Here is an 18,890-nt window from a genome sequence, read left to right as displayed (position 1 = left end):
ATTTGGATCTGACATGATATGACTAAGTAGATGACTTGCATTGGGCTAGGCTTTACCGTGACATGCGCCAATACTTATACCATTGGTGATGTGAGAGAGTGGTGACTTAAACCCTAGCCATGGATTGTTCGAGAGGGATGCAGGACCCAAATACCACCGGAGAACCCAAGATACCTTAAATGGTTAAGGGAAGAGTGATTTGAGACCTACCCAAAGAAGTATGGTGCTATGACTTAAAGCATGTCTACCTATAGAGACTAGCATACATAGAGTTAGTTTCATACTTTCATCATTTGTCTCATATCATCTTGCATCATGCTATGCTTTGTATCATGTATCTGTGTTATTATGGAATAATTGCCTTAGGGAGTTCTGAACTCGCTCCTTTTTGCAACATCTTTTGTTAGACTTATCTGCAGGTACTACTACTGTTGACTATGATGCTCAACACTATGAAGACCAAATTGATGACTCATACACTACTGATCATGGTGACTACGTTGGTGAAGACTATCAGTACGAGACTAATATTTGTCAGGAGCAGATTCGGCCTTGTCTAGTTTCATATGATTATATTATTGAGGAAACATTGTATAAGTTAGAAGAAACTGTAACTTAGTTGCTTATCTTTTTCTTTCCCTTCTTTTGGGAACCAGTTGTAACCTTTTCTTTCATTTGATCTAACTTCCGCTGTTGTTGTAGAATGGGTTTCCCCCTTCTTTTCACACTTTGACTATTTATTTTATTGGTATCATTTCCGCACTCTAATGTTCTTTGTGATCCTTCTAAGATCCTTTCTCGACTTTCTTTATCAAATTATTTGAATACAAAAATTTGTTCTTGCTTTTGATTATATTATTGTGCTAAGTGGATATGATTGTTCCTAAACTTGATCTTTTGGGTTGTGGATCACTCCACCGGGAAATCCAGATAGGGTACCCCCTGGGTGGATGTGACAACAGTAACCAAGTTCTTGCTATTAAGGAATCTCTCAGCATATAACGTGATCCTGGGAAGACCAACCTTGAATTCAGTTGGTGCTATTGTCTCAACAAGGCACTTAAAGATGAAATTTCCAGCGAAGCCGGGCATTGGAGAGTGCTGGTCAGATAAAAAATTCTCCATGTCACATCCACCCAGCCGGTACCCCATTTGGAATACCCGGGAATGTGATCCACAGTCCAAGGATCAAGATCCGTAGGTCCATGCCTCCCACATACACAATGACATAATCATGAACAAAGATAATCAAAGTAAAAACAATTAATACTAAGTATCATGAATAAGATAAGATTAAATAAATCAGAGTGCGGAAGACAGATAATATTAAAGTGTGAACATAATCATAAAGGTGAGAGAAGGTATGATAACCACTCTCTCAGAGCAGCGGAAAAGAAGTGTGATTAAGTTAATTACAAGTTCAAGTATCAAAAGATAATCCAAAAACAAGTTAGTTACATGACCAAAGGTTCCATAAATACACCAGAGAAATGAGGCACTAAGCTAGGGTTTCCTCTACTCTAATAACAGTCTCCTCAATGGTACGGATGAAGTAAACCTAGCTTTGCCGCTCCCTCACAACCGTGGGGCTAACCCTGGTGCGGATAGTAATCCTCCTCGGCACCAACACTCGGATCTTCACAGATGCCACTACCCGAAGGGTAGTATACGGAATCATAGTCCGTCTCGAAGGGGATGCCATTGTAGTCTTCGGTACCTGTTGGATAATCTAAAAACATTTGTACAAAAGGAATGAGTTCGAAGAACTCAGCAAGGTAGTTATTCCATATTGAGAAATCATACACATACAGAACATACATAATGCAATGTGATATGGAACATATGATGTAGTAAGATTCTAACTCTATGAATGCTAGTCTCTAGGGTAGACATGCTTTAAGTCATAGCACCATACTTCTTCGGGTGGTCAGTCACTCCCCCTCAATCATACAAGATATCTTGGGTCTGTCAGGGAAGTTCGATAAAGTCATCTCAAAAACCATGGTAAGGGAATAGGTCACCCCTCTCTCACATCACCATTTGGTATAAGTACTGGCGCATTGTCACAGTAAAGCCTAGCCCAATGCAAGTCATCTACTCAGTCGGTCAAGTCAGATCCAGATACATCCATTCCTTGCCCCCGACGATCCTTTCCGGTATCCTTCACACTAGAGTCAGCGAAATCCCAGATTTCGGACTCATCAACCCTATTGGTCATCCACAAATAGTAAACGGGAAGCTCTCACGTCCTCTCACGGATTGGTTACCGGTCTTAACCGCCCGTTAGCCCAAGTCTAGCCATTTGCAACCCTACCAATAAATGGCCCCTTTCGGGTATCCGTAGTATGGTTTATGTCCCCTACCGGATTGGTTACCAGCCTAGAGCGCCCATCCAACCATACACTACCACGGTTTGTTTGGTCTCAATGCCCTTCCGATTCGGGTCTGACACGACAAGGATAAACCTAGCCAACCAACTAGATAGTCCTATGTATGTCATCCAATAATCCGGGAAGGTGTCTATAGGCACCATCGGAGAACATCCCATACTATTCCCTCCGATGCCTAAGGACAGAAGTGTCAATAAAACACTCCCCAATCCCAAGTTGTACGTAAGCAATCACATATTCAAGTTCATCATCTTTCATGCATCCAATACTTCTTATCATAAAGTTAAACCATGATATTGAAATGAATCATCATAGACATAAGTAAACAAGAATAGTAATGTAACATGACAAGAGTATGAAGATGTTAATACTACTGTTCTAACACATATATAACAGTCTTATAAAGATTTAAAAGTAATCAAAAGGTTCTATTCATAAATAAGAACATAAATTATAAGTTGGTGATCTATATATTTATGGAGATAACCATCCTAACCTTAGGTTGAATTGATGATGAATTGAGAGTACCAAGAAATAGTCCAAAATAATTGTTAAGGCCCTAAACAAACATCAATAATAAGTTAGAGAAGAAATTAGGAAGATTGGATATTAATTGGATCAAAACCGGCCAAGGTTGTCTTTATCAAGAACAACTTTGGTCGATGGTATCGACCAAAATTTCCTTCGGGACAGAATGATGGATTTTGGGTGTTTTCATCCTAAATTGGTTTTCCGGTGTTCAGATCAATCTGAAACTTGGAGGAACACTTAACAACAGTAGTAGGACACTATAAGTCAAGAAATTTACCCAATCCAATGGTCCAAACAAAAAGCCCCAAATTGAGGTAACAAGTTCAAATGACAAACATCATGGCATGAGTTGGGATTGATTGCATTGTCATGGAAATGGCATGTAATAGCTAGGGGAACTAATAGAATTTCTATTGGAATCATATAGAAGTGATAAACATGAACACATCATGCCCTACAACTCAGTTTGGTACAAAATGACATGATGTTAATAGAAAAATAGAGGAATACATATGCTAGGCATGAGGTGGAGGCATAACATCAATGGATGGCTAAGAAACTCATAGGTTAATCATGTGTAGACACTTGGAGTGGTGGTTGCAAGGTTGCAGCACAATTTCCAATGTCTCACCAGCAAGAAAGGAATAGAAAAGAATAGAAAATGGTAGGATAGAGAGTGGAATGGTGATTCATACCTTAGTGAGGAAGATGTAGACAAGAATCAATAGTAAACAATGAGTTTTTGATGAGGTGCCCTTCACATTAGCCAAGGAGGTGCCTTGGGAAGCTCTCCCCACGATTTCAGGTGAGAAAATGATTGCACAAGGCTCAAGGCTCGAGGTCATAATAAATAGAATAGGAATATTCCATGGAATCTTTAACTTGGCAGACTGGGAAACTTTGGTCGATACCATGGTCGATGGTTTTGGTCGATGGTATCGACCAAAATGTTTCTCAGCAGAAAAAGAGGTTTAGTTCAGCAACTTCAAGTAGGGATTTGAAAGGCTATACAAGGTCAATTTGAGTGAGGTTTTCTTCCACAATTCAATCAAGAAGTCTAGTTTCGGGGAATACCTTCGGATTGTGCACAGGAGGTCATTAGGTACATCAACTAGATTAATCTTCTCCGATGCGCAGACTTTCCTTAAACATTGATAATGCATTTAAGCAAGGGGTATCATCATCAATGTCCATAGGCCCTGTCTCCGAATCATGATCATCAATCAGAATGGTCCCTAGGTCTCTTCTACCACCGCTTCGGGTCTTCGGACCTAAATACAACAGTGGATCCGGGTTAGGGTCAGGGTTAGAATAGGGCTGGATATTACACTCCAGGCAGTGCTATACTACATTCTTGAAAGACTCAAAGTCCCAAGGTAAAGCTCTAGCCCTAACTGTTGAAATTATGGATAATAGAGATGAGGAGAAAATTCAAAGAGGGGAACTAGTAGAAAAATTGGAGAAATTTTCCTTAAATCTCAAAAATCCTGAGAAGGGGACCATGATTGGAGCTGATCAGACTGATCAAGATAAAGTTTTGCTGAAGGAGTTCCTTTAAAAGAATGTGGATGTGTTTGCCTAGTTATCCCATGTCACATCCCCCCAGCCGGTACCCTAACTGGCATACCCGGGAGTGTGATCCACAGCCCCGAAGATCAAGTATCGAGGAAATCATCCTCCCACATATACAATAACATAATCATAAACAAGAAATAATCAAGGTTTTAATATTATAAACAAAAGATTTAAAGTCAAGAAATGAATAAACAATATAATCAGAGTGTAGAAAATGATACCAGATATCCGAAGATATCAAAAGAAGTAGAGAGAGGTGGAAACTCACTCCACAGACACAGTGGAACGCAGTATGTAAGTCTAAAAGGAATTACAACTGAAACAATAGAAATAAGAAAATAACTAAACTTAAGAGTCTTCTATCCTATAGATGACATCTTCAAAATAGTGGACTTCATCAATCCAACAGAGATGTTCCAATTCCACGTTGTCTCTAATCGTAGTACGAAATGTGATCGCCTGAGGGATCATCAGAGTAATCTTGATTGTCGCCAACACCTTGCGTGTAGTATGCTTCATCGGCTTGCGCTTCATTGTATTGTTCTTCATAGTAGTCAGTACCTATAGAATAGTCTAACAAAAGATTGTACAAAAAGGAATGAGTTTCGAAGAAACTTAGTAAGGTAGTTAATCCATAACAACATAAATAACATGTGGCAGAACATAACAAGATGCAATGCAATATGAAACAGATAATGTATGTATGCATCTAAACTCTATGTATGCTGGTCTCTATTGGCAGACATGCTTTAAGTCATAGCACCGTACTTCTTTAGGAAGGTCACACACACGGTTCCGGTTGGTAGTGGGTCTGGCATCCCTCAGGACAATCCATGGCTGGGGGTTAAGTCACCGCTCTCTCACATCACCATTGGTTTAAGTACTGGCGCATGTCAGGGTCAAAGCCTAGCCAAATGCAAGTCTCCTACTCAGTTACATCAACTCAGGTCCAGATACTTCCATTCCTCGCCCCGGGCGATCCTTTCCGGTATCCTTTCCACTAGAGTCCTAATATTTCGGGACTACGGACTCATCAACCCTATTGGTTATCCACATATGGTAAACGGGAAGCTCTCATGTCCTCTCACGCGTTGGTTACCGGTCTTAAGTGCCCATGAGCCCAAGTCTAGCCATATGCAACCCTCCAGTAAATGGCCCCCACAATCTGATTCCCGTCCTCTCACAGGTTGGTTACCGGTCTTGAGCGCCCGTGAATCACACTGCTACCACAGGTCGTTCGGTCTCAATACCCTTCCAATTTGAGTCTGATATAACGGGACATCCTAGCCAAACACTTCTAGACAGCCCTAGGTATGACAACCAATGATTTGGGAAAGCGTTGATGGGCATCTTCGGAGAACATCCCATACTATTCCCTCCAATGTCCAAGGACAGAAGCATCAAAAGGACACTTCCCAATCCCAAACCATACTTAATCAAACACATTCTCAGATCAGTCATGACATACACAACCAACAATTCATCATATAGAAGAGAATGTAAAAGCATAAGCTAATCGTTAAGCAATATAGTAATAAACAATGCATATAAGCTTGAGTAATTAAAAGAAACATAAGTGAAGTGCTACTGTACTTACAGTAGTATATCAGAAGTATAAAGTACAAGAACAGTAAGCAAACTCATAGTTTCAAAAAGTAGAAACCAGAGAGTATGCGATCTATGTAATTAAGGAAATAACTATCCTTACCTTATATAACTCACAAAGGAATCTTAGGGAATCAAGTAAGACCTTGACTAAACCTAAGAAGAAAGTCCTAAACAAGTGTATACAATATATTAGGAAAGATACCTAGAAGGAAAGATATCAAAACAATCAAAATAGACCAAAAATGAGGTTACTGTACTCATTGGTCGATTGGATTGGTCTACTGCCCCAGTCGACCAACAGAGACAGTGGCCTTCAAGAATCAAAATTTTGGGAAAATAGAACCGAATTTGGTGGTTTAAAAGGGTACAAAATAAGGGGGAAACTACAATGGCAGCATACTAGTATATAGAGGACATCAAAACACTAATTGAAATCAAGTTTTCAAGTTACAAATTAGGAACCAAAAAGTTAACCTAATTAGGTTAATCATGGATCATGAAGAAAGTATGGTATGATCAAGGATAAAGAACTAGAGGTTAATAGGTTACAAATCTTGTAAAGAAAACACATTGATTGACTACTAATATGATCAAATAAAATAGATCCAAGAAACTAGGGTTTCAACCTTTATGGCTCTCATGAAAAGGTTGTGATCACAGGATGAAAGGGAATAAATTGTTTGGTCAAAAACAACAAGAAAATCATTCAATGATCAAGTTTAGATTAACATAAATATTGCCCATGAGGTTTCCCTCGCATGGGAGGTTACCAAAGGTTTCCAGAAGATCATACAAGGGTTAGGGTTTCAAGAAAATCTTCGGCTAGGGTTAAGATCATGACGATGATCATAGGTCTCAAAGAATAGAATGAGATCATGGAATAGATGGTTGCAAGAATGCAGCATCTCCTTCCTGATCTCAATCAAGAACAAGATTAAAGAAAAGAAATTCAGAGATGGAGAAGAAAAAGAGAGCGTAGACATACCTTTGATGCAGGAAGAAGGAGATTACTTGAGTTCTTGCGAGATATCAACCAAGGATGCAAGGAAATTGATTAGAATGGAGTTCTAATTCGTTCAAGAGGCTTAGGAGGCAGAGGAGGCGGAGTAATCCTGAGATTTAGACTTAAATAGAGTAGCCACGTCCTAATTAGCAAAACAGAACCAATTGGTCGATTGGATTGGTCGACTGTCCAGTCGACCAATGAGGACAGCAAATTCAAACAGTGGATTTGAAGGCTCAGATCAAGTCCAAACATAATGGGGTTTTGCACACACCTAAAGTGACTTACCTAGTAGGTAGAAATGCCTTCAAACCAATACAGAGAGCACTCCAAGTCCATCAACTTATCCGATTTTCAACAGGATGCAGTTTCCATAAATGGAACACTGACATCAACACTCATGGATTTCAATCCAGCCACCAAGTCTTCTACTGAAATGGCCCAAAGCTGACTTCTTGCCTTACTTCGGGTTGTCGAACCTACAAACAACAAGGTTTCCGGGTCAAGGTTAGGGCTGGGTTTCACAGCCCAAGACATGCCAAGGCTAAGCAGGGAAGTTGCAAAACATTGTCTTTGGATTGATAGTATTGTCAAACCAGTGAATCAAAGAAGGAGAAATTTCTCATTAGAAAACATGAAGCAATCAAAGTTGAAGTTGAAAAGCTGAAAAAAAATCAGAATTTATAGAGAAAATTGAATGTCCTAAATGGCTCGCAAATGTGGTGATGGTGAAAAAGCATAACGGCAAATGTAGAATGTGCATAGATTATAGTGATCTGAACAAAGCCTACCGAAAAGACTACTACCCATTGCCACGAGTTGATTAGTTGATCGATGCCACCTCTTGTCACACCCCACCTACCAGTCTTGGCTACCCACCCAACAACCTGTGGGTGCAATCCGTTACAAGATCCACGGTCTTATCCATCAATAATAATAATAATGCAAGAAATAGATAATCAAGAGCAAGAGCAAAAGTAAGTTCAAATAATTAATTAAAGGGATTATAGGAGTCCAAATACTCCAATAAAGAATCAAGTTCAAAAGAAATATCGAGTTCAGCGGAAGCAAACAAATAAACTAAATTATCTTCTTTCTAGTTTCTTTCTCTAAAGCTAAATAATGCTTTTCAAATTTATCAAGAAAGGGGGTTCTCCAGTTCTTCTCCAAACAGACCTCAAAATATCTGGCAATCTGCCTTCTTCGTCCATCAATGGGTGCTATAAGCGCAATCCAAGCATTCGCAGGAGGCTTCATAGAAGCTATCTCCATCTCCCACTGACTATGCCACATCCTCTTCATACGAGAGGGTTCGATCATACAAATTCTCTCCAATTTCCGACGACGTGCAACCATCTGTACAGTTTAGTATAACATACAAAAAAAAAAAGAAAAAAAAAGGTGTGAGATCCCACCTAACCCTAACCTTGCTGTGGTACCAAATGCATATATACCATATGCATTGTTCAATTTATTCTCTGTTGTACGAATTGCCTAGTTTCGTTTGGTAGAAGTTTACCCCAAAGCTGATTTATTCTCTCCACGATTTCTTCTTGTGCCTTGCATTCCCTTTGATAGGAGGATGATCTTAAATCATTCCCATGACTGATCCTTCTATCCCTGCTATTCTAGAGTGGATCTCCATACACTCTATAACCTTGTGAATTCTCCGCATGATGATTTCGAAGAGAAATCAAGTGTGATCTTCATGATTTGTTATTCCTTCTAATTGTTTCAAGACTTCAAGCTTTTCATCTCCTATTCTTCAATCAAAGATTTGTAATCTCTCTTGTGTTGTATTGATCTACTCTTGCTATGATTTATTCTTTGAGATTGAGATTATGAAGAAGATGCTGCATCCTTGCAACATATTGATCCTTGCAACCATCTCTTCTACAATCTCCTTTAATTCTTAAGGTTTTATGATCTTCATATTGATCTTCGCCATGATCCTTGTGAAATCTTCATGAAGCCATGATCATACTTCGATTTGATTTCAAAGCATGTCAGATTTACTCCTTGTTTTCTTACAAAAAGACTTATTGTTATTTGTTTTCCGTGGACCTTGGGAGAAGGAAGCCAAGATAATAGGAAAGTACCCTTGTCTTTCGGAATCCAGGAACTCTCCCAATTTCGAGGACGAAATTATTTTAAGGGGGGGAGAATGTGAAATCCGGCCCAAACCTAGCCAGGACACCCTACCTGTTTTGGGTGAAGAAAGATTAGTTTAATGCTTGACCTTGAAGTTGGACCTTAATAATAGTGTTACTACCCTTTGAAAGCCTTAGGAAGTCATGTCAAACCTTTCCTTAGGGTAAATTCAAAGTCCCGAAGTGAAGGAATAAGTCTTTGTGGGCCCTCTCTATAGATGACATGGTGTGTGACCCGAAACCCATGGATATTGTTGATGGTGCTCCTACTTGGAAGCATTGCCAGTGTTTAGTGAGAAAATGCGCATCGAAGAGGGGTGAATTATTTGAAGTACCTAATGAACTCCCATTCTCAATCCAAAGGTATTTCTAGAAAGTAGACTTCTCGATTGACTTGTAGGAGAAAATCCCACTCAATTTGACCCAGTATAGCCCTCTGAATCCCTATCCGAAGTTGTTGAACTGTGCATTGGTCGACTGGTTGGTCGATTGGGGCCAGTAGACCAATCAATCGACCAATGGTGTGTTAAATCCGAGAAAATCTTCGATTTAGGGTTTTTCACTCTCTATTTAACCCTACTTCGAGTTTCTTAGTTACGGCTGCCTCCTAAACACCCAGAGAACGTGGGAAGACCTTTCCAAAACTCTTTTCCGTGATTTCGAAGATTCCACCGGAGATCTGAAGCCTCTCATCTCTGATCTGATAATTCAAGGTTAGTATCTCTTCTAAATTCTAAATTATTCTTTCTTCAATCTTGTTCTTGATTGAGATCAGGAAGAAGATGCTGCATTCTTGCAACCATCTATTCCATGATCTCATTCTATTCTTTGAGATCTATGATCATCATTGTGATCTTAACCCTAGCCGAATATTTTCTTGAAACCCTGACCCTTGTTTGATTTTTGGAAACCTTTGGTAACCTCCCATGCGAGGGAAACCTCATGGGTAATGTTTAGATTAATCTAAACTTGATTATTCAATGATTTTCTTGTTATATTTGGCCAAGCAATTTATTCCCTTTCATCCTATGATCATAGCCTTTTCATGGGAGCCATAAGGTTGAAACCCTAGTTTCTTGGTTCAAATCATGAACCCATCTCTTGACCTTGACTTGATGATTTTACCTTCCTATATAGTTCTAATACATTCTAGGAAGTTCCCCTTCGAATTTTGGATCAATCCGACTTCAAACGAAGAAGTTATGACCAATCTAGTTTCTGCAATTCCGTACTGACTCGGTTGGTCGACTGCTTGGTCGACTGGGTCAGTAGACCAAGCACTCGACCAATGAAGGCAGTAGCTTCATTTTTCGCTCAGTTTGATTCGTTTGCTCTCTAATCTTTTAGGTATCTTTCCTAATGTTATATCTATGATTGTTAGGGGTTTATTTGCTAAGTTTGGAGTCTCTCTCTTTGATCTTTGGATTATCTTCGGCGATAATCAAGGTAAGGACAGTTATTTCATAATAACATAGATCGCATACTCTCTTGTTTCTACTTTAAGAAACTCTGAGTTTATTTATAGTTCTTGTATTTTATACTTCTGATGTACTACTGCAAGTACAGTAGCACTTCACTTATGTTTTCTTTTTCATTATTCAAGCTTATATGAATTGCTTATTACTATATTGTTTAATGATTAGATTATGCTTTTATATTCTCTTTTATATGATGAAGTGTTGATTGGATATGATATGACTGATCTGAGAATGTGTTTGATTAGGTATGGTTTGGGATTGAGTGGTGTCCTTTTGACACTTCAGTCCTTGGACATTATCGGAAATAGTATGGGATGCTTCCGGGGTTGCCCATATACGCTTTCCCAAATCATTGATTGTCATACCTAGGACTGTCTAGCAGTGTTTGGCTAGGATGTCCCCGTTATATCAGACCCGATTCAGAAGGGAATTGAGACCAAACGACCCGTGGCAGCAGTGGGGATTCACGGGCGCTCAAGACCAGTAACCAACCCGTGAGAGGACGGGAATCACATTGTGGGGGCCATTTATTGGATGGTAGCATATGGATAGACTTGGGTTCATGGGCGCTCAAGACCGGTAACCAACCCGTAAGAGGACATGAGAGCTTCCCGTTTACCATATGTGGATAACCAATAAGGTTGATGAGTCCGTAGTTAGGGACTATTAGGACTCTAGTGTGAAGGATACCGGAAAGGATCATTAGGGACGAGGAATGGACGTATCTGGAACTGAGTTGATGTGACTGAGTAGATGACTTGCATTGGGCTAGGCTTAACCCTGACATGCGCCAGTACTTAGACCAACGGTGATGTGAGAGAGCGGTGACTTAACCCCTAGCCATGGAATGTCCCGAGGGATGCCGGCCCACTACTAAAAGGCGTTGTATGATTGACCTACCAAAAGAAGTACGGTGCTAGGACTTAAAGCATGTCTGCCAATAGAGACCAGCATACATAGAGTTTAGATGCATACATACATTGTCAAATCCACCCAGCCGGTACCCCATTTGGGATACCCGGGAATGTGATCCACAGTCCAAGGATCAAGATTCGTAGGTCCATGCATCCCACATACACAATGACATAATCATGAACAATGATAATCAAGGTAAAAACAACTAATACTAAGTATCATGAATAAGGTAAGATTAAATAAATCAGAGTGCGGAAGACAGACAATATCAAAGTGTCAAGATAGTCATAAAGGTGAGAGAAGGTATGATAACCACTCTCTCAGAGCAGTGGAAAAGAAGTGTGATAAAGTTAATTACATGTCCAAGTATTTAAAGATAATCCAAAAACAAGTTAATTACAGGTCCAAGTACTCCAAAAATACACCAGGGAAATGGGGCACAAAGTTAGGGTTTCCTCTACTCTAATAATAGTCTCCTCAATGATACGGATGAAGTAAACCCAACTTTGCCGCTCCCGCACAACCGTGGGGCTAACCCTGGTGCGAATAGTAACCCTCCTCGGCACCAACACTCGGATCTTCACAGATGCCACTACCCGAAGGGTAGTATGCGGAATCATAGTCCGTCTCGAAGGGGGTGGCATCATAATCTTCAGTACCTGTAGGATAATCTAAAAACATTTGTACAAAAGGAATGAGTTCGAAGAACTCAGCAACGTAGTTATTCCATAATTAGAAATCATACACATACAGAACATACATAATGCAATGTGATATGGAACATATGATGTAGTATGATTCTAACTCTATGAATGCTAGTCTCTAGGGTAGACATGCTTTAAGTCATAGCACCATACTTCTTTGGGTGGTCAGTCACTCCCCCTCAATCATACAAGATATCTTGGGTCTGCCATGGAAGTTCGATAAAGTCATCTCAAAAACCATGGTAAGGGAATAGGTCACCGCTCTCTCACATCACCGTTTGGTATAAGTACTGGCGCATGTCACAGTAAAGCCTAGCCCAATGCAAGTCATCTACTCAGTCGGTCAAGTTAGATCCAAATACGTCCATTCCTCGCCCCCGGCGATCCTTTCCGGTATCTTGCACACTAGAGTCAGCGAAATCCCGGATTTCAGACTCATCAACCCTATTGGTCATCCACAAATAGTAAACGGGAAGCTCTCACGTCCTCTCACGGATTGGTTACCGGTCTTGAGTGCCCGTGAGCCCAATTCTAGCCATTTGCAACCCTACCAATAAATGGCCCCTTTCGGGTATCCGTAGTATGGTTTATGTCCCCTACCGGATAGGTTACCGGCCTAGAGCGCCCATCCAACCATACACTACCACAGGTTGTTTGGTCTCAATGCCCTTCCGGTTCGGGTCTGACACGAAAAGGATAAACCTGGCCACCCAACTAGATAGTCCTATGTATATCATCCAATAACCCGGGAGAGTGTCGATTGGCACCATCGGAGAACATCCCATACTATTCCCTCCGATGCCTAAGGACAGAAGTATCAATAGAATACTCCCCAATCCCAAGTCAATACATAAGCAATCACATATTCAAGTTCATCATCTTTCATGCATCCAATACATCTTATCATAAAAGTTAAATCATGATATTGAAATGAATCATCATAGACATAAGTAAACAAGAATAGTAATGTAACATGACAAGAGTATAAAGATTTCAACACTACTGTTCTAACACATATATAACAGTCTTATAAAGATTTAAAAGTAATCAAGAGATTCTATTCATAAACAAGAACATAAATCATAAGTTGGTGATCTATATGTTTATAGAGATCACCATCCTTACCTTGGGTTGAATTGATGATGAATTGAGAATATCAAGAAATAGTCCAAAATAATTATTAAGGCCCTAAACAAACATCAATAATAAGTTAGAGAAGAAATTGGAAAGATTGGATATTAATTGGATCAAAACTGGCCAAGGTTGCTGTCAGCAACAACTTTGGTCGATGGTATCAACCAAAAGGATCGACCAAAAATCTCTTCGGGACAGAATAGTAGATTTTGGGGGTTTTCATCCAAATTGGTTTTCCGGTGTTCGGATCAAACTTGGAGGAATGCTTAACAACAGTAGTAGGACACTATAAGTCAAGAAATTTACCCAATCCAATGGTCCAAACAAAAAGCCCCAAATTGAGGTAACAAGTTCAAGTGACAAACATCGTGGCATGAGTTGGGATTGATTGCATTGACATGGAAATGGCATGTAGTAGTTAGGGGAACTAATAGAATTTCGATTGGAATCATATAGTAGTGATAAACATGAACATAGCATGCCCTATAACTCAGTTTGGTACAAAATGGCATGATGTTAATAGAAAATTTAAGGAATACATATGTTAGGCATGAGATGGAGGCATAGCATCAATGGATGGTTAAGAAGATCATAGGTTAATCATGTGTAGACACTTGGAGTGGTGGTTGCAAGGTTGCAGCACCATTTCCAATGTCTCACAAGCAAGATAGGAATAGAAAAGAATAGAAAATGGTAGGATAGAGAGTGGAATGGTGATTCATACCTTGCTGTGGAAGATGTAGACAAGAATCAATAGTAAACAATGAGTTTTTGATGAGGTGCCCTTCACATTAGCCAAGGAGTTGCTTTGGGAAGCACTCCCCACGATTTCAGGTGAGAAAATGATTGCAATAGGGCTCAAGGCTCGAGGTTATAATAAATAGAATGGGAATATTCCATGGAATCATTAACTTGGCAGACTAGGAAACTTTGGTCAATGGCATCAACCAAAAGGATCAACCAAAATGTTTTCTCAGCAGAAAAACAGGTTTAGTTCAGCAACTTCAAGTAGGGATTTGAAAGTCTATACAAGGTCAATTTGAGTGAGGTTTTCTTCCACAATTCAATCAAGAAGTCTAGTTTCGGGGAACACCTTCGGATTGTGCATAGGAGGTCATTAGGTACATCAATTAGGTTAATCTTCTCCGATGTGCAGACTTTCCTTAAACACTGACAATGCATTTAAGCAAAGGGTATCATCATCAATGTCCATAGGCTCAGTCTCTGAATCATGATCATCAATCAGAATGGTCCATAAGTCTCTTCTACCACAGCTTTGGGTCTTCGGACTTAAATACAACAGTGGATCCGGGTTAGGGTCAGGGTTAGAATAGGGCTAGATATTACATACATTATCTGTTTCATATTGCAATGCATCTTGTTATGTTCTGCCGTATGTTATTTATGTTGTTATGAGTTAACTTGCCTTACTGGGTTTCTTTTGAAACTCACTCCTTTTGTACCGTATCTTTTGTTAGACTTCTCCTCTACCTTGATGACTATGGCGTCATCATGAGGTATACAGATGCCTCTCTCATCTTCTTCACCGAAGGTGATTGAACCCTCACCATTCGGTCTTTTTGCTTCTGCGTTTCTCCAGTTCCAATGAACTTGGATTTGGCCTTCAGTTTTCGGAGCGACTGAGGCTCGGGCCCTCCGAATATTGTCAATATGGGTGATCGGGTGGCACCGATCACTTCTTTGCCTTTCTTAGACCTAGGAGCTTTGGTCGGCCGCTCTCGACTTACCGAACGCTCGCTTTTGTCACCAGTTGTTAGCGACCCTGACTATCTCCCCTTGATGAAGCTGGATAGGTGACCTTGAGATATCAATCTCTCGATATCGGCCTTCAGGTGCTTACAATCATTGGTATAGTGATTGTAATCCTTATGAAAACGCAATACCTTTCCATATTTCGATCCCCAGGCTTTTCTGGGACCTTCGGTGGCCATTTTAGGATATTTTGTCCCTTGATGATATTCAAGATGTCTGCCCGAGGAGTATTCAAGGGTGTATACTCACTTTGATCAAGAGACCTCTGTCACCACGCCGTACGGGGCCTTCCTACTTGATCCCGAACATTCTGTTTGGGCTTTTGCTTTATCTCAGGAGCTTTCTGCTCTCTTGTAGAGGCCTTCATGTCTCCCTGATGTGCATCCAGGATCTCTGTTACCTCCGCTTGCTTCTGACACCTTTGCACCAGTTCAGCATAGGTGGTAGGCATATCTTGAAGTAATAACTCCAAGAGTCTCCAATTGGTGAGTCTAGTGAACAGAGCAATTTTAGCTACCTGTTCATCTAGATTCTCGATCTCCATCGTGACCCTATTGGATCTTTTCAGGTATTCCCGAATTGACTCACTTTTCCCTTGCCTATAGTGAACAAGGTTTCCTCGGTCTTCTTGATCTGAATTTCGCTTTGGAATCTACCAATAAATTTTCTCGCCAACTCCTTAAAGTCCATGATCCCTCCCGAGGGAAGATTCAAGAACCACTTTTGTGTTGCTCCTATCAAAGAAGAACCAAACACCCTACACAGGATTTTATCTGAGTTACCAGCTATAGCCATAGTTTGCTGGTAGTAACTAATGTGAGCAATAGGATCTCCCGAACCATCGAATGAAGAAAAAGTTGGTAACCGAAAATTATGAGGAAATTGATACCGGCTATTACTTCAACGAACGGGGTCTTTCTAATGACCGAATATATATCATCGGTTATTTTTCCTCTGGACAGTTGTCCGAGTCTCTAATTAATATTAGCCAATTCTTGGCCAATATGCACTGAATGTCCACCGGTGACACGAGCTTTGTCCCGAACTGCACGCCTGGGGGTTGAGGAGTGAGTTCGCACTCCTGTGCCCAACCTTCTTGTTGAATATGTTGTGCTTCCTTGCGGTCATTCAAATCACTCGTCTCTTCTAAGGAGTTCTCCAATTCTTCTTGATTCTCTGCCTTGACTCCGGGCATCCTCCCGGAAATTCTGACCAACATTCTGGTCTTCCAGAAGCCTTCTTTCCCTTCGCGGGGAATGCCCTTGTGGAAGAGAGGTAAATACTTCATCTCCTTCTCTTACATGCCTTCTCGCTTCCCGCTGATCAAGAGCCTGCGGCACCACCACTTGTCTGACCAACGTACAAAGCGTCTAATTCATCTCTAGAAATTGGAGCTGCAGTTGATCCAACTGCTGCTGGAGTGGATTAGGAGGATGTTATTGGTCATTGCCCCCTTGTCCACCATCTTCACGTACTTCACGATCTTGACTTCCTTCAGGGATATCATTCGGGTTTCTTATAGGAAGTTGAGTGTTAGCATCTCGCTAAGCCGCCCCAGCCGCTGCTGCTGCTGATCTGGTAACCATGACTTTCTGAAGCGTTTCCCACAAACGGCACCAAATGATGTGAAATCCCTCGGATTTCTACCCCTTTAACCCATGGTTTTAAGACCGAGAACCTGGGCCTTGATTCGGCGACAATTGTGGACCATTCAATTCAAGCCCGAAGGATTGGAAATTGAATCAATGTTGGTAGATGACCCTTATAATGACTCAAAAACTCTCTTAGAGTTTAAGTGAAGAGAGAAGATTAGTCTCGATAGTGTAAAAAGGGTAATTTTGGAATATCTGTAGATCAATGATGGAGAATCCGATTGACGCGAATAAGATATCAAATTGAATATCATCGAAAGACCTTTCCAACGAGCCAAAAATTATTGAAATCGAAGTTCGTTTGGGTGAACCAACCCCATCCCATTTTCTGTTTAGGGGCAAAATTGGAAATACGGATTTTAAGCCCTATTTATGTTTTATCTCATCCGTAAACGCATTTTTGGAGGTTAGAAAGAGGCGGAGGCTTTGGAGAAAAGGAGAAATGAAAGAGAGGAGCAATTTCCATTCTTCTGAAGGTGTATGTGATCGGAATCTTTGCAAAATTACTACGAAAGGTTAGTTTTCTTTAACCCTTCCCTTTAATCATAGTTGGCGAGAATTTATCTTCTCTTCTTTTGTGGAGATCTTGAAAGGGAAGGTTGTTAGGTATCTTGGATGCTTTCCTTTATTATATTAATGTCCCTTCCTAGTTTGTGGGAGTAATTTCTTTAATCTTATTTTAAGGGATCTATGAAAGGGAATAATGATAGGTACCCTAGATGCTTATATTTTCTTATATTAATGTTTCCCTTGAATTTGGGAGTATTGGTTTATCTCCTTGCAAAAGATTTTAGAATTTGACTCCTCTGGTCACACACGGGTGATTTATGATAGTCAAATTTGGGGCTTTTTGAGATGGGTCAAATTTAATAAAATTGAAGGTACCCATAGGATCCTTTTGTTTCCAATTAGACTTTTCCAAAGTTTTGCTTCATTATAAACTTCGAATTGGTGACGAATTAAAGACCATTCAATAGTAAGGTTGAGAACTACCTTTTTTAACCTAGTTTTTCAGATTTGGGTTTTCTTTGGAAGATTTAGGATATTCTTTGAAACCCAAATTGGCTCTAATTTGTGATAATTATTTCTTTTGCATAAATAGGTTAATATATCTTTAATCACTAATTTGTGGGAGTGGATTCTTGGATTTGGAGGAAGAACAAAATAAAAGGTGAGGATTATACTTAACTTTATATTACATGTGTAATGATGTTAGTTACTTTTCATTATTGATATCTTGTATTGTTTTAGTATTATCTTATGGTTATTTTATGTCTTTTGTTAAATATGAATTGCTATAATATATGTTTATTATTACTTCTGATGTTGCTCCTGCTTTGAAATCTATTATTGTTGTTATGAAATGGAATGTGATTGTATGAGAGAGAAATATTATTATTTCTTCTACCTTGTATTTTCTACTAGGGTTGTGGGTTCACCCATTGCCCTAGTGATATTATATGATTGCTTATATTGTGGTTGGGAATGGGGAATGCCCTTTTGGCATTTCTTGCCATAGGATACCAGAGGAGGCGGTATGAGACGCATTCCTATGGTGCCCTTGGCTCTTTCCCGATTACTGATTTACATATTTAGGGCATGTCTAGAAGTGTTTGGTTAGGTGACCTCATGAGTACTACTACCCTTTCGGCAGGGGTATTGAAGCCGGGTAACCTGTGATGTTAGTGGCTGGGTCCTGTGTGTCAAGCAGGCCCACTATCATCATGAGATGGTAGGGTTGCATATAATAGACAAGGGCTCATGGGCTCTCAAGACCAGTGAAATGACCCGTGAGAGGACATGGAGAACATCCTGTCCATTATATGTGGATGACTATAGGGTTAGGGGTCAACGTAGTCCGAGTTGGTTGGTGCCATAGGATACGTTGACTCTAGGTGGGAAAGTTTCGAACCAACAGGGCACTAGGCATGAGGGGAGATATTGGATACTGAACCGAGTTGGTTGGTGCCATAGGGG

The sequence above is a fragment of the Hakea prostrata genome, chromosome 6, assembly GCF_041222555.1.
Source record: "Hakea prostrata isolate BN-2017 chromosome 6, UWA_Hpros_2, whole genome shotgun sequence".
NCBI classification, from domain to species: domain Eukaryota; kingdom Viridiplantae; phylum Streptophyta; class Magnoliopsida; order Proteales; family Proteaceae; genus Hakea; species Hakea prostrata.
Note: the sequence above shows the minus strand (reverse complement) of the source record.